The sequence below is a fragment of the Ahaetulla prasina genome, chromosome 2 (assembly GCF_028640845.1).
Source record: "Ahaetulla prasina isolate Xishuangbanna chromosome 2, ASM2864084v1, whole genome shotgun sequence".
In the NCBI taxonomy this organism is placed as follows: Eukaryota; Metazoa; Chordata; class Lepidosauria; order Squamata; family Colubridae; genus Ahaetulla; species Ahaetulla prasina.
Window position 1 is genome coordinate 101,954,901 of NC_080540.1, and position 15,094 is coordinate 101,969,994.

A 15,094-nucleotide genomic window follows, 5' to 3' on the forward strand; every position below is an offset into this window, starting at 1 on the left:
TAACTGAACCCTAAAAACTATACAGAGAATGGATTGGTGTCATTTCAGCAGCTGTTTGGTTAATGTAAGGGACCATTTGTCATACAAGTTAGTATGACTGACTGTGTTACAGGTATTCTAGCTCCCACTGAGTTCTCCTTTCCGACAGTGGGAGTATGGCTGGACTGGCCTGATTTTAAATTTTAAATTTTAAATTTTTTTAATTGAATTTCGATGGGTTTTAAATTTTTGTAATTCTTATGGGGTGTAATGTTATTTTAAATTTTTTGGCAAATTTGAATCAGTTTTTTAAGGGTTGTTTTAATTATTGTGTATGTTTCTGTTTGTATTTTATTTGCCTGTTCACCGCCCTGAGTCCTTCGGGAGAAGGGCGGTATACAAATTAAAACATTAGTAGTAGTAGTAGTAGTAGTAGTAGTAGTAGTAGTAGTAGGAATCATCCATAGTAGTTCACACTCAACAACCGCCCTGCAAGTATTTGAAGTTATGACAACACTGAAAAAATTAACTTAACAATCATTCTTCACAGGACTGCATCCGTGTTATCAAGAGATTAAGATTTAGCAAATAGCAATAGCATTTTACCGCACTCTCTGGGTAGTCTACAATGTCAGTATATTGCCCCCAACAATCTAGATCCTCATTTTAACAACCTTGGAAGGATGGAAGGCTGAGTCAATCTCGAACCCATCAGGATTGAATGGCAGGTTGTGGGCAGAGTTTGCCCACTGTACTTCATTACGAGAACTGCACCCCCAGAGCTCAGTATTTGGCTGCTATGCAGCTGGGAGGTATTTATTTATTTATCAAATTTATATGCCGTTCATTTATAACAGATGCAGCATCCTAAAGTCACAAGACCACCATCTGCCTCATGCTTCACAACTACTTTCTAACTATCAGAGTCAATGGAGACACTGGCGGTAAACTTGTAAGTTGCAGTCACAAATGTCTCAATTAACAATCCTGGGTTATTTGCTTTATGACCACAGTGGAAATGAGATTGTAAACCAGTCACAACAGTTATGGTCAAGCGATGTCCCATTGGCAGACTTGCGGGTCACAGCTTGTGGTCATTAAACAAAGACTGCATGTATTGCCTTAACAGCAGGATTTGTATCCCTTAGATCACTGAGAATGTAATTTTTGTAGTCCTCCAGTTCCACCCCCAAAATTTAGTACGTGACAAGGTTTTTATCCAAAAAATGATTTTTCTTTTCTGCAGAAATATTCCACTCCTAAAATGAAAGAAAACAGAATATCCCAGACCCATCCATTTACATCATATGGTCTTAAGGGACTTGGTTTCCAAATTTCTCCAAAAGGCATCCTTAATGTTTAAACAAGAGGAAGGCGGTTCAGCTTCTGCTCCAAATAGAAAGAGGGAAACTAATGAGACAGGTGGAATTTTAAGATCTTCAAGAAATCCATCCAAGCATAGTAAAGTAACAGTTTGTCAAAATTAGCCTCTAGTTGTAGTACAAGGCGGAAAAGTATCATTAGAACCACTCTTACGGTAAGATGAAGGGTTAAAATAAAATGATGAAAGAGAACCATGCTGAATTTGACCATGGTTTATCCAGACTTGCTAAGAGATTTCAAAGAATCCCCTGAGGACTTATTTTTCAGAATGTTAAGAAACTATTGTAAGCTCCCTCAAATGGCAGGTACTTTGGGAACTCTTAAAGCAAACATCAAAACATAAACACCAAGCATGGCTAGCCCAAAAAATCATTACAAATCCCTTGCTAGCCACCTTGGCTGTTAGATAAATATGTCAAATGCTGAGTAATATAATTCAAGATCTTTAATTTTTAGGCCCATACTTTCTAGAATATCAAGGAGTAAACACAGAGAAATAATCAGCTGAATTTAAATCATTTAAGATATCCAGTTTGGATAAACAAATTACATGTGTTTAAACTCCTGCCTGCTGTTCACCTAATAACCTAAGTTTTTGGATGGGAACAATGTGGTTCATAAGAAACGTGGTCACATTTTCTTTTCCTGCCACTGCATTGATGCAACATCTACCTTGAGCATGAAAACAAGTCATAGGATCTTTCCCCACTAGTGAGTTGAAGCGCTATCCACCTCTTAAACTGGCAGAAAATGAGGCCAGCATGAAATTGGTTGTCCTCCTTTCCATTTCCTATCCTGCCTCTATTGCCTCTGATTCAAGTGTTAGTAGTCTCCTGACTAGCCTCCAAATAATGGGTGTCAAACCCTAACACATCTGTGACTGCCCTTGGACAGTGACAGAACTGTGATCCTAGTTTAGCTAAAAACAACTTTAACAACTGTCTAATTCAAGATCTAATTATTTATTTATTTTATTAGATTTCTAGACCGCCCTTCTCCCGAAGGACTCAGGGTGGTGTACAGCCAAGATAAAAATAAACAATGTACAATTAAGAACTAAATTAAAAAACTTATTATACAATTTGGCCGAAAAATTAAAATATTTAAAATCTAAAAAAACCTAATGACAAGATGACATCAACATTGTGGGAACACAGAACCAAAATAGCTGTCAGGACACATTTGTTAAGGATATGCAGCTCAGAGGGTATCTGTAGAATTGGGAAATGAATAAATCTCAGACAGATTGCAGAGAGCTGCCATGAGAAGCTAGAAAATTAACTGGGACTAATAATTGGGTGCAGGGTGATGAAACTAAAAGTCCCTTCCAATTCTGTTACTGTTACTTTGAGTCAGAAGAAGAAATGGAATCCCCAGATGTTAAGGTAAATAGGAATACAGTTGAAGAGATAAGGAGCCTGGGTAGAATCTGTGAAAAAATCAGAATTGGGGACCTCCCAAAAAAAAAAAAAAAGGAGAAGATTGTCTCCAAAGAGTTGAGATAAAAAAATTCAGGTTTAGGAAAAAATATAAAAGCTGTGAAGTTGTGAGTTACAAGATACTTCCATTACGCACTGATAGTTACACAGAAGTGGGGGGGAGGGGGAGAACAAGAGCAGAAACTTAGAACTAAGGAGAAATTTCCTGACAATTAGAACAATCTGCGGAACAACTTGCCTCCAGAAGTTGTGAATGCTCCATCACTGGAAGTTTTTAAGAAGATGATGGATAACCATTTGTCTCAAGTAGTGTCGGGTTTTCTGCCTCAGCAGAGGGTTGGACTGGAAGACCTCCAAGATCCCTTCCAACTCTGTTATTCTATTCTATTCTATTCTATTCTATTCTATTCTATTCTATTAACCTGGAAGTAATGAAGAAAGAAAAGGATGAAGCAAAATATTCAAGTGAAGGGAGAGATGGAAAGTTTACTCCTAAGAAACATCTTAAGAAGATAAAGAGAGATAAGAGGAAAGGCTTTCAATCAAGGAAGATGGAATGACCACTTGTGAATAGGAGGTAAAGGAAAGAAAGCACAAGATTTTAATAGCTTGGCAAATGGGCACCATGAGAAGCTCCCTTTTTCACTCAGGAGGATTATCCAGTATGTGTCGGTTGCAAAGAAGAGAACCATCTGTCATGTATTGTTCTGGAGTAGATTATGGCTGACCAAGCTAAAAAAGTCTCGGGATCGAGAAATTCATTACCATTGAGTTCAACAGTTATCCTTTAATTATTATGTTTGTATCCAATATGATACCGGCTGAATAGCTAGGTGACTAGCTATTCTCATTTTCTACTAGATTAGAAGTTTATATTTTATTTATTAGATCCATGAATGCAGGGAATGGGAGAAGCTCCTTAAAGAAGCTCCTTTGCTTATGGAAGGATTTACAGCAAGCTTGGCTGAAATACATTCAGTTAGAGTTGAAAGTAATTCTACGGGAAATTCAAATCAGCTCTCAGTGAACAGCACTAGCATGTTTGGCCTCATTTCTAATGAATGCAGGTAAAGGACACCACTAATCAGTCAGCTGACTGATTTAAGCATTTCTGACATATATGGATAATACCCACAGGACATAAATAATAATGTTAATAATAATTAAATAATAATACGATAAAATCGCTCAGCTCCGGGATGGTCTGGACCGAAATTGGGATGATCCAAGCGAGGGAGAGGAGGCACGTCTTGTTGAGTCTGTTTGGGATGAGTTTGACCCTGTGGCTCCCGAGGACGTGGACAGGTTGTTGGGGAGGCTTCACGCCACTACATGTTTACTGGACCCGTGTCCTTCCTGGCTGGTACTGGCCACTCAGGAGGTGACACGAGGCTGGCTCCAGAGGATTATCAATGCTTCCTTGTTGGAAGGGGTCTTCCCTGCCGCCTTGAAAGAGGCGGTGGTGAGACCCCTCCTCAAGAAGCCCTCTTTGGACCCAGCTATTTTGGGTAATTATCGTCCAGTCTCCAACCTTCGCTTTGTTGCGAAGGTTGTAGAGAGTGCTGTGGCGCGACAGCTACCCCAATACCTGGATGAATCCGTCTATCTAGACCCGTTCCAGTCCGGCTTCCGACCCGGATACAGCACGGAGACAGCTTTGGTCGCATTGGTGGATGATCTCTGGAGGGCCAGGGACAGGGGTTATTCCTCTGCCCTGGTCCTATTAGACCTCTCAGCGGCTTTTGATACCATCGACCATGGTATCTTGCTGCGCCGGTTGGGGGGATTGGGAGTGGGAGGCACCGTGTATCGGTGGTTCTCCTCCTATCTCTCTGACCGGTCGCAGACGGTGTTGACAGGGGGGCAGAGGTCGACGCGGTGCCTCACTTGTGGGGTGCCGCGGGGTCGATTCTCTCGCCCTTCTGTTCAACATCTATATAAACCGTTGGGTGAGATCATCAGTGGCTTGGGGTGAGATACCAGCAGTGCGCTGGCGACACCCAGTTGTACTTTTCCACCCGGGCCACCCCAATGAAGTTGTTGAAGTGCTGTCCCGGTGTTTGGAGGCCGACGGGTCTGGATGGGGAGAAACAGGCTCAAGCTTAATCCCTCCAAGGCGGAGTGGCTGTGGATGCCGGCATCCGATTCAGTCAGCTGCAGCCGCAGCTGACTGTTGGTGATTATTGGCCCCAAAGGATAGGGTGCGCAACTTAGGTGTCCTCCTGGATGAACGGCTGTCGTTTGAAGATCATTTGACGGCCGTCTCCAGGGGGGCCTTCCACCAGGTTCGCCTGGTTCGGCAGTTGTGCCCCTTCCTTGATCGGGATGCCTTGTGCACAGTCACTCACGCATTCGTTACCTCTCGCTTGGATTATTGTAATGCTCTCTACATGGGGCTCCCCTTGAGGTGCACTCGGAGGCTTCAGTTAGTCCAGAATGCAGCTGCGCGGGTGATAGAGGGAGCTACTCGTAGCTCCCACGTAACACCGCTCCTGCGCAGACTGCACTGGCTGCCTGTGGCCTTTCGAGTGCACTTTAAGGTGTTGGTTACGACCTTTAAAGCGCTCCATGGCTTAGGGCCTGGGTACTTACGGGACCGCCTGCTGTTACCTCATGCCTCCCACCGACCCGTACGCTCTCACAGAGAGGGACTTCTCAGGGTGCCGTCCGCCAAGCAATGCCGGCTGGCGGCCCCCAGGGGAAGGTCCTTCTCTTCAGTAGACTAGCCATGCCCTGTTCCTGCAATAGTTCTTGTTAGAGAAATAGATGACTCAGCACTTTTATTACTTTTCCTTGTCTGAAATGTTTACTTTGTCTGTCTCTACATAGCACGCTTCAGACCAGTTAGACTGGTATTTTCAGAGTTGTCAGCACTTTCTTCCCTGACTCTGATATGTGCAGTTCAGATTCTCAGTTGATTCAGTCTCCTTCCGTAATGGATAGCACAATCCAGCGTATTGCCAGCTGCAGATAGATCCAACTAATCCAGCCTTTCCTATTGCTGAATATTTCATTTCCATTCATGTAAGCACCAGATTTGAGAATACTTTCTTCCCTGACTCTGATATGTGCAGTTCAGATTCTCAGTTGATTCAGTCTCCTTCCGTAATGGATAGCACAATCCAGCGTATTGCCAGCTGCAGATAGATCCAACTAATCCAGCCTTTCCTATTGCTGAATATTTCATTTCCATTCATGTAAGCACCAGATTTGAGAATACTTTCTTCCCTGACTCTGATATGTGCAGTTCAGATTCTCAGTTGATTCAGTCTCCTTCCGTAATGGATAGCACAATCCAGCGTATTGCCAGCTGCAGATAGATCCAACTAATCCAGCCTTTCCTATTGCTGAATATTTCATTTCCATTCATGTAAGCACCAGATTTGAGAATACTTTCTTCCCTGACTCTGATATGTGCAGTTCAGATTCTCAGTTGATTCAGTCTCCTTCCGTAATGGATAGCACAATCCAGCGTATTGCCAGCTGCAGATAGATCCAACTAATCCAGCCTTTCCTATTGCTGAATATTTCATTTCCATTCATGTAAGCACCAGATTTGAGAATACTTTCTTCCCTGACTCTGATATGTGCAGTTCAGATTCTCAGTTGATTCAGTCTCCTTCCGTAATGGATAGCACAATCCAGCGTATTGCCAGCTGCAGATAGATCCAACTAATCCAGCCTTTCCTATTGCTGAATATTTCATTTCCATTCATGTAAGCACCAGATTTGAGAATACTTTCTTCCCTGACTCTGATATGTGCAGTTCAGATTCTCAGTTGATTCAGTCTCCTTCCGTAATGGATAGCACAATCCAGCGTATTGCCAGCTGCAGATAGATCCAACTAATCCAGCCTTTCCTATTGCTGAATATTTCATTTCCATTCATGTAAGCACCAGATTTGAGAATACTTTCTTCCCTGACTCTGATATGTGCAGTTCAGATTCTCAGTTGATTCAGTCTCCTTCCGTAATGGATAGCACAATCCAGCGTATTGCCAGCTGCAGATAGATCCAACTAATCCAGCCTTTCCTATTGCTGAATATTTCATTTCCATTCATGTAAGCACCAGATTTGAGAATACTTTCTTCCTCCCCCCCCCATGCCCTCCCAAAAAGAGTGATGCTCCTGATGTTGTTTCGTGCATTCTTTCCACTGAGCAAGCTGCCTGCTAACCAACATATTGGTGGAACAGTCAAACAGTTATGAAACTGTTTAGAGTTAAGTGGAGCAGAAGAACTGAATATACACTGGATGATCACTGGTTTTTTAACAAAAATATGTTTTTAAATATATATCTTTACATATTTAAATGCCAATTTCTATAACCAACAGGATGCTGAGGCTAGGTTAAGAGCCGAGGTCGGCGGTGCAGTGGTTAGAATGCAGTATCGCAAGCTAATTCTGCCAACTGACAGTAGTTCAAATCTCACTGGCTCAAGGTTGACTCAGCCTTCCATCCTTCCAAGATGGGTAAAATGAGGACCCAGATTGTTGGGGACAATATGCGAACTCTGTAAACTGCTTAGAGAGGGCTGTGAAACACTGTGAAGCGATATACAAGTCCAAGTGCTGTTGCTATTAATGCCATTCATTTTTTTTTTCAGTTTCATAAAACACTTTTAGAATATGTTCCTTGCTGTGTGATAACAAAATAAGCACTTAGATAAGGCTGAAAGGAAAATGGGGGTTGGGATACACAGATGCACACAAATTTAAGAGCAGGAAGACAAAATGGAAAAACCAGGATGAAGTTAGTGTGGTGTGTGTTTTGTTTTTGTTTTTTGGTTGAACAACCCAGAACTCTTTCGAATTAGGGCAGAAGATGTCTAAAGCAGGTTGGCTGTGGAGGAGGTTTCAGTGCTTTGATGCCATGGTAATAGGTTTCTTAGGAAGACCAAAATAGAGCAAGATGGATGAGAGGAGTATAAAATGGGGGTGGACATGTTTTGCGGTGATGGATCCTTTTTTTAAAGCTTGCAAAATACACCCACTTTCTTACTTAATAACCACTTTGTCTTTAGGATGCTACAGGGAGGAGGGGAGGGAAAAGGAAAGGTAATAAGGCGTGGGCTTGGTGAGAAAGAGTGGTAAGATGGTGACTGTGCTACCCTTTCCATTTTGATCTCAATGTTTTCCATTCTATTATTTTAACTAAACTTCATATTCATTTAATAGGAACATGGAATGATCTAATTTAGTCCAGTGCCCCCCAACATGCATGAAACAATTGTCAATGTTTGTGCTCTTCCTTAAATTTTTCTTCCACAAGGTATCTTAAGGGGGACTGGTCCTGCAATTCAACACATTTTAGATATTTTCCACACATTGATGTATCTTCTCTCTGCAGTGAAATTTAAATTGTTTTTCTCCGATGTTCTGGATATAAAAAGGTAAAGGTAAAGGTTTCCCTCGCACATATGTACTAGCCGTTCCCGACTCTAGAGGGCGGTGCTCATCTCCGTTTCAAAGCCAAAGAGCCAGTGCTGTCCGAAGACGTCTCTATGTCATGTGGCCACCATGATTCAACGCCAAAGGCGCACGGAATGCCGTTACCTTCCCACCAAAAGTGGTCCCTATTTTTCTATTTGCATTTTTTATGTGCTTTTGAACTGCTAGCTTGGCAGAAGCTGGGACAAGTAATGGGAGCTCACCCTGTTACGCAGCACTAGGGATTCAAACCGCTGAACTGCCAACCTTTCGATCGACAAGCTCAGCGTCTTACTTACTAAGCCACCGCATCCCTTGTTCCGGATATAAGGGTATCTATATCATTGCACTTTGCATGATTTGGCATCTGTCCCTCAATAATAACAAGAGCTAATCTTTATGCCCTGTTTTACCAATTTCACTGCTTTTCACGCCAAACTATATTGCAATAGGTCAGTCATCCTCAGCTAGCTAGCTCAACAATTCTCATCATCCTTAGGCAATACACTCAACAAGTATTATTGCTAGTATTATGTACTGTATAATTTAATGCCTCCAGAAAGCATCAAATTGTGGAAATGTCATAAAGAGTGAAATGAAAGAGAAAAATGTTAAGAACTTGTCTTATACAGATAAAAGGTATGAAAGTTTTTGAGGGACACAGATATCTTCATCAGTCAGAAAACAGGAGCACCTAATTGAGAGAAACACTGATGACAAGAGGCTGTGCTTCCTGAGATTCTTTGGTCAGATCTTTTCTATCATAGTGTCATCATAAAATATTAACAACATTAACAATAAAAACATAAATAAATATCTATCTTGTTTCAATCAGCTTCAACAAAATTATAAAGCTGAGCCACTAAACATTTATTTTACCTTTGTTTTTCACTTCATAAAAAGAATAACAGGATAACAGATTAACAGAGTTGGAAGGGACCTTGTAGGTCATCTAGTCCAACCCCCCACTACACCATTTCTAACAAATGGCAGTCCAATCTCTTCTTGAAGGCCTCCAGTGATGAAGCTCCGACAACTTGCAAAGGCAAGCTCCATTGGTTGTTTGTTCTCACTGTCAGAAAATTTCTCCTTAATTCTAGGTTGAATCTCTCCTTGATCAATTTCCATCCATTATTCCTTGTCTGGCCTTCAGGTGCTTTGGAAAACAGGTTGACCCCCTCCTTTGTGTGGCAGCCCCTCAAATATTGAAACACTGCTATCATGTCTCCTTGGTCCTTCTCTTCAGTAGACTAGCCATGCCCTGTTCCTGCAATAGTTCTTAATATGTTTTAGTTTCCAGTCCCCTAATCATCTTTGTTGCTGTTCTCTGCACTTTTTCTAAAGTCTCAACATCTTTTTTATAGTGTGGTGACAAAACTTGATGCAGTATTCTAGGTGTGGTCTTACTAAGGCTTTACAGAGTGCTATTAGTACCTCACTTGATCTTGCTTGTATCCCTGTGTTAATGCAGTTTAGGATTGCATTGGCTTTTTTGACTGCCACTGCACACTGCTAGCTCATATTAAACTGCTTGTCCACTAAGACTCCAAGATCCAGAAGATCAACAGTAGTGTGATGATGCTGTGTGTGTCAGTCATATGCATGAAATGAAATAGACAAGTACCTGTCATATAACACCCCAGATTTAACAATTGTTGATAAGAAAGACCAAAAAAACAGTCTGGGTAGTAGACATGGCAGCAGAAAAGAAGAGAAAGAATTGGGGGGTGGGATCACAAAATACAAAGACTTGCTGATAGAAATAAAATGACCAATAGTAATCCTAAAACAACCAAAGCACCACCTGAACATCATTGGCATTGACAAATTCATCATCTGTCAATTGCAAAAGGTAGCTTTACTTAGAACAGCTTACATCCTGCGACGACACCACTAACACCATCCAATATCAATATCTATCTAACACGATCTGTGGATAAAAATGCCAAATCCAGTCTGAATGTCTGGCTAACTGTGTGACAAACCATAATAATGCAGTAGGATTTTTCAATGAAGCCAATTTGGCATAGTGGTTAAATAGAATAGAATAGAATAGAATAGAATAGAATAGAATAGAATAGAATAGAATAGAATAGAATTTTTTATTGGCCAAGTGTGATTGAACACACAAGAAATTTATCTTGGTGCATAATGCTCTCATGATACATAAAATAAACCTTCATCAAGGTGCAACACTTACAACGCTATCTAGACCCGTTCCAGTCCGGCTTCCGGCCCGGATACAGCACTGAGACGGCTTTGGTCGCGTTGGTGGATGATCTCTGGAGGGCCAGGGATAGGGGTTATTCCTCTGCCTTGGTCCTATTAGACCTCTCAGCGGCTTTCGATACCATTGACCATGGTATCCTGCTGCGCCGGTTGGAGGGATTGGGGGTGGGAGGCACCGTTTTTCGGTGGTTCTCCTCCTATCTCTCCGATCGGTCGCAGACGGTGTTGACAGGGGGGCAGAGGTCGGCCTCGAGGCGCCTCACTTGTGGGGTGCTGCAGGGGTCGATTCTCTCGCCCCTTCTGTTCAACATCTATATGAAGCCGCTGGGTGAGATCATCAGTGGTTTCGGTGTGAGGTACCAGCTGTACGCTGATGACACCCAGCTGTACTTCTCCACACCGGACCACCCCAACGAAGCTATCGAAGTGTTGTCCCGGTGTCTGGAAGCTGTACGGGTCTGGATGGGGAGAAACAGGCTCAAGCTCAATCCCTCCAAGACAGAGTGGCTGTGGATGCCGGCATCCCGGTACAGTCAGCTGCAGCCGCGGCTGACTGTTGGTGGCGAGTCATTGGCCCCGATGGAGAGGGTGCGCAACTTGGGCGTTCTCCTGGATGAACGGCTGTCTTTTGAAGATCATTTGGCGGCCGTCTCCAGGAGAGCTTTTTACCAGGTTCGCCTGGTTCGCCAGTTGCGCCCCTTTCTAGACCGGGATGCCTTATGCATGGTCACTCATGCCCTCGTGACGTCTCGTCTGGATTACTGCAATGCTCTCTACATGGGGCTCCCCTTGATGGGCACCCGGAGGCTCCAGTTAGTCCAGAATGCGGCTGCGCGGGTGATAGAGGGAGCCCCTCGTGGCTCCCACGTGACACCTATCCTGCGCAGACTGCACTGGCTACCTGTGGCCTTCCGGGTGCGCTTCAAGGTGTTGGTGACAATCTTTAAAGCGCTCCATGGCATAGGGCCGGGCTATTTACGGGACCGCCTACTGCTACCGAATACATCTCACCGACCCGTGCGCTCTCACAGAGAGGGACTCCTCAGGGTGCCGTCAGCTAGGCAGTGTCGTCTGGCGACACCCAGGGGAAGGGCTTTCTCTGTGGGGGCTCCCACCCTCTGGAACGAACTCCCTCCAGGACTTCGTCAACTTCCGGACCTCCGAACCTTTCGTCGCGAGCTTAAAACATATTTATTCATCTGCGCGGGACTGGATTAGATTTTAAATTTATTGATTTTAAATGGGTTTTTATTATTTATATTGTTTTTAATAATTTGGCTATAGAATAAGTTTTTTAACTGTCATTTTAGTTTGTATTTATATGTATTTTTAATTGCCTGTGAACCGCCCTGAGTCCCTAGGGAGATAGGGCGGTATATAAATATGAAAAATAAAAATAAAATAAATAAATAAATGTGAGGGGTCTGTAAATATTTTCACAGCCCTCTTTTTGATTCATGCAGTATACGGGTCCTCAATGGAAGGCAGGTTGGTAGCAATTGTTTTTTCTGAAGTTCTAATTATCCTCTGAAGTCTGTGTCTGTCTTGTTGGATTGCAGAACCAAACCAGACAGTTATAGAGGTGCAGATGACAGACTCAATAATTCCTCTAAAGATACCAGTCTATAAACCAGGAGACCAAGAGTTCCAGTCCCATCTTCGACACAAAGCCAGTTGGGTGACCTGGGGCCAGTCCCTTCTCTCTCAGCCCTAGAAAGCAAGCAATAGCAAACCACTTCTTAACTCTTACCAAGAAAATTACAGGCAGTCACCAGGAGCCAACACTGACTTGAGGGCACCCAAAAAGAAAAAAGAAAAATGAATTGTTCACACTAATAGGAACTTTCTTCCAGTCTAAAATACCTCTGGGACGAGTAAAGTTCATTAAGATCACGGTACTGGAAGAAAGAGCTAAAGCTGCTATCTGCACATCCCATGAACTTGATCAGAAGGCCTGTGAGATTTGCTCCACCAACTCATGAAGCAACTATTCCAAGGCTTGGCATAGCTGTGGCCCTCTTGAAATCCTCAAGGCAAGCTCAGAAGATGTTTGTACCAGGGTATGCAGTGAAGCAAAACACTTGTTGCTTTGCTTTGCAGCTGCCCCCTATGGATCTGAGTCAAATTATTTCCAGAGAAATGTTCAGAGTGTTCATCAGTTGCTATCTACTGTGGAAAAAAATGCAAAGGCAAACCACATGCTTAATGTCATTCCTAATTAGACTCCTGGAAACTTGCAAAAAAAATAATGTTGATCTAACTAAAGCGACTACATGCTGAATTTAACTAAACCTTCCAAAATGTCATTCTAGGTTTGATTTTAAGCCAGATGAAGAAGTGTCAAATTTGTGATACGGGAGATTTATGTTACACAGAGAGAAAAGCCTACTTCATGAAATTTTCATGTCCTAGATGGAAAGAACCTCTAACAGCCTTAGTTCATGCCTTACACTAAGTCATAAAGAATCAGGATACTTATTCAAAATTATTTTTGGTAGATTGAGCATATTGCATGGATTTGGGGGAGGGGACAGGTAGGCATCACAATCAAATCTGAGGCAGGTCATAAATATCAATTTAAAATTTAAAATTATTTAAATATAAAACCCAATGCAGTCCTAGGTTGCCTCAATAGAGGGATAGTATCAAGATCACATGAAGTGTTAGTACTACTTTATACTGAACTGGTAAGACCGAACTTGGAAAATTCTGTCTAGTTTTGGTCAACACAATACACAAAAGATTTTGAGACTCCAGAAACAGAAGACAACAGTCATAGAGGGGGTTGACCTATTCTTCAGAGCACCTGAAGGCAGGACAAGTAGAAGTGGATGGAAATGTATCAAAGAGAGATCCAACCTAGAACAAATTTCCCCAACAGTGAGAACAATTAATCAGTGAAATGGCTGGAAGTTGGGGGTGCTCCTTCACGGGATGCTTTTAAGAAGAGACTGGAAAACCATTTGTCAGGAATGGTATAGGGCCTCCTGCTTGAGCAGAGGGTTGAACTAGAAGACCTTCAAGGTCTCTTCCAACTCTGTTATTCTGTATTCTATTCTATGTATGGGTAGGCAAAAAGGTTGAAGGGTAGGCAGTCAGCAACTGCAGAATTCTAATTCCCATGGAAATCAGGCGGGAAGGAGACAGTGTTGCACCTAATGGATGGGTAAATAATGCAAGGCCAGCAAGGGCAGGACCAGAAATCTCCCTACAAGAACCAACCCTGCATGAAGCTCCCTTCTTTGGGTGATGCCCCTTCCAGGGATGGGATTCAGTCGGTTCGGACCAGTTCAGGCAAACTAGTAGTTCCGTTGATCAGCTGGCCCCGCCCACCCATCCCCGCCCTATCGTGTCCTATATTTCCTTCTTTCTGGCTCAGCTGATTCACGCGGCAAAGCTGATTTCTGTGCCTCCGCTGTTCTACTTATGCTACCTTAGAAGGTAAGCACACACTCACCGAACCAGTTGCAGCTCATCACTGGCCCCTTCCCATCATCTTTCCAGGCAGCTGCTGCCATTCAAGGCGGAGATGACGACTTCAAATTTGATCCAGGAAGAAGAAAGCTTGGCTGCCACTGCCTACCTCTCAGAACTGTTTGTACATAGCAGAATAAGGGTAGCTGGCCTCCTCAGAAGAGAAGCTTCAGGAAGTGCCTTGCCCTAGTCAACTTGCTTCTATGTTATGCAGGGGTGAAATCCAGCAGGTTCTGACAGGTTCTGGAGAACTGGTAGCAGAAATTTTGAGTAGTTTGGAGAACCGGCAAATACCATCTCTGGCTGGTCCCAGAGTGGGGTGGTAATGGAGATTTTGCAATATCCTTCTCCCAGGACTGGGGAGGGAATGCGGATTTTGCAGTATCCTGCCACGGCCACGGCCACCAAACCACACCACGCCCACTACGCCACACCCAGAGAACCGGCAGTAAAAAAATGTGGATTTCACCACTGATGTTATGGTTAGAGAAAGTTGAAGCTGCAGCTATTGATCTCCATGTAAATAGTATTCATGCTAGTAGAATTCCTTGGAGGAGGGGGGAAGGTCATTCCAATTCATTTATGCAGTAATGGCTATCTCTGGATTAATGTGTTGGGTGACTCTGTTACAGAACTTCCTCTCTTTCCCCCGCCCCCACCTTCCAGAACCACCAGGAATTGATGGAATTTATATCCCAAGGATGCTTTTTCAAGAAATAACTGGATTTTCTTGTTTTTCTTTGAAGACATGTCACTTTTCATCCAAGTAGCTCTGACTGGATGGTGGAGAATGGAAGAATTTATATTGCTTTCAGACAGCTGGTCATTTGAATTCTTTTAGAGTTGTTGAGGCCATCTGGAGGTTTATATGTATCCTCAGGGTCACCTTAGTGCAAATAGGTATGGAGCCTCTTAGAACTGCTGTGTTGTAGACTGGAGATAGCGGGGGTCATATCTCTCCCCTTCTATTGAGAGAGGGCTCTTCAGTTTTGACATAGATGGCCTCAGTGGTGGGAGTCAAGTAATTTAACAACCGGTTCTCTGCCCTAATGATTTCTTCCAACAACCAGTTTGCCAAACTGCTCAGAAAGTTAACAACCAGTTCTCCCGAAGTGGTGCGAACTGGACGAATCCCACCACTGGATGGCCTCTTTCAAAC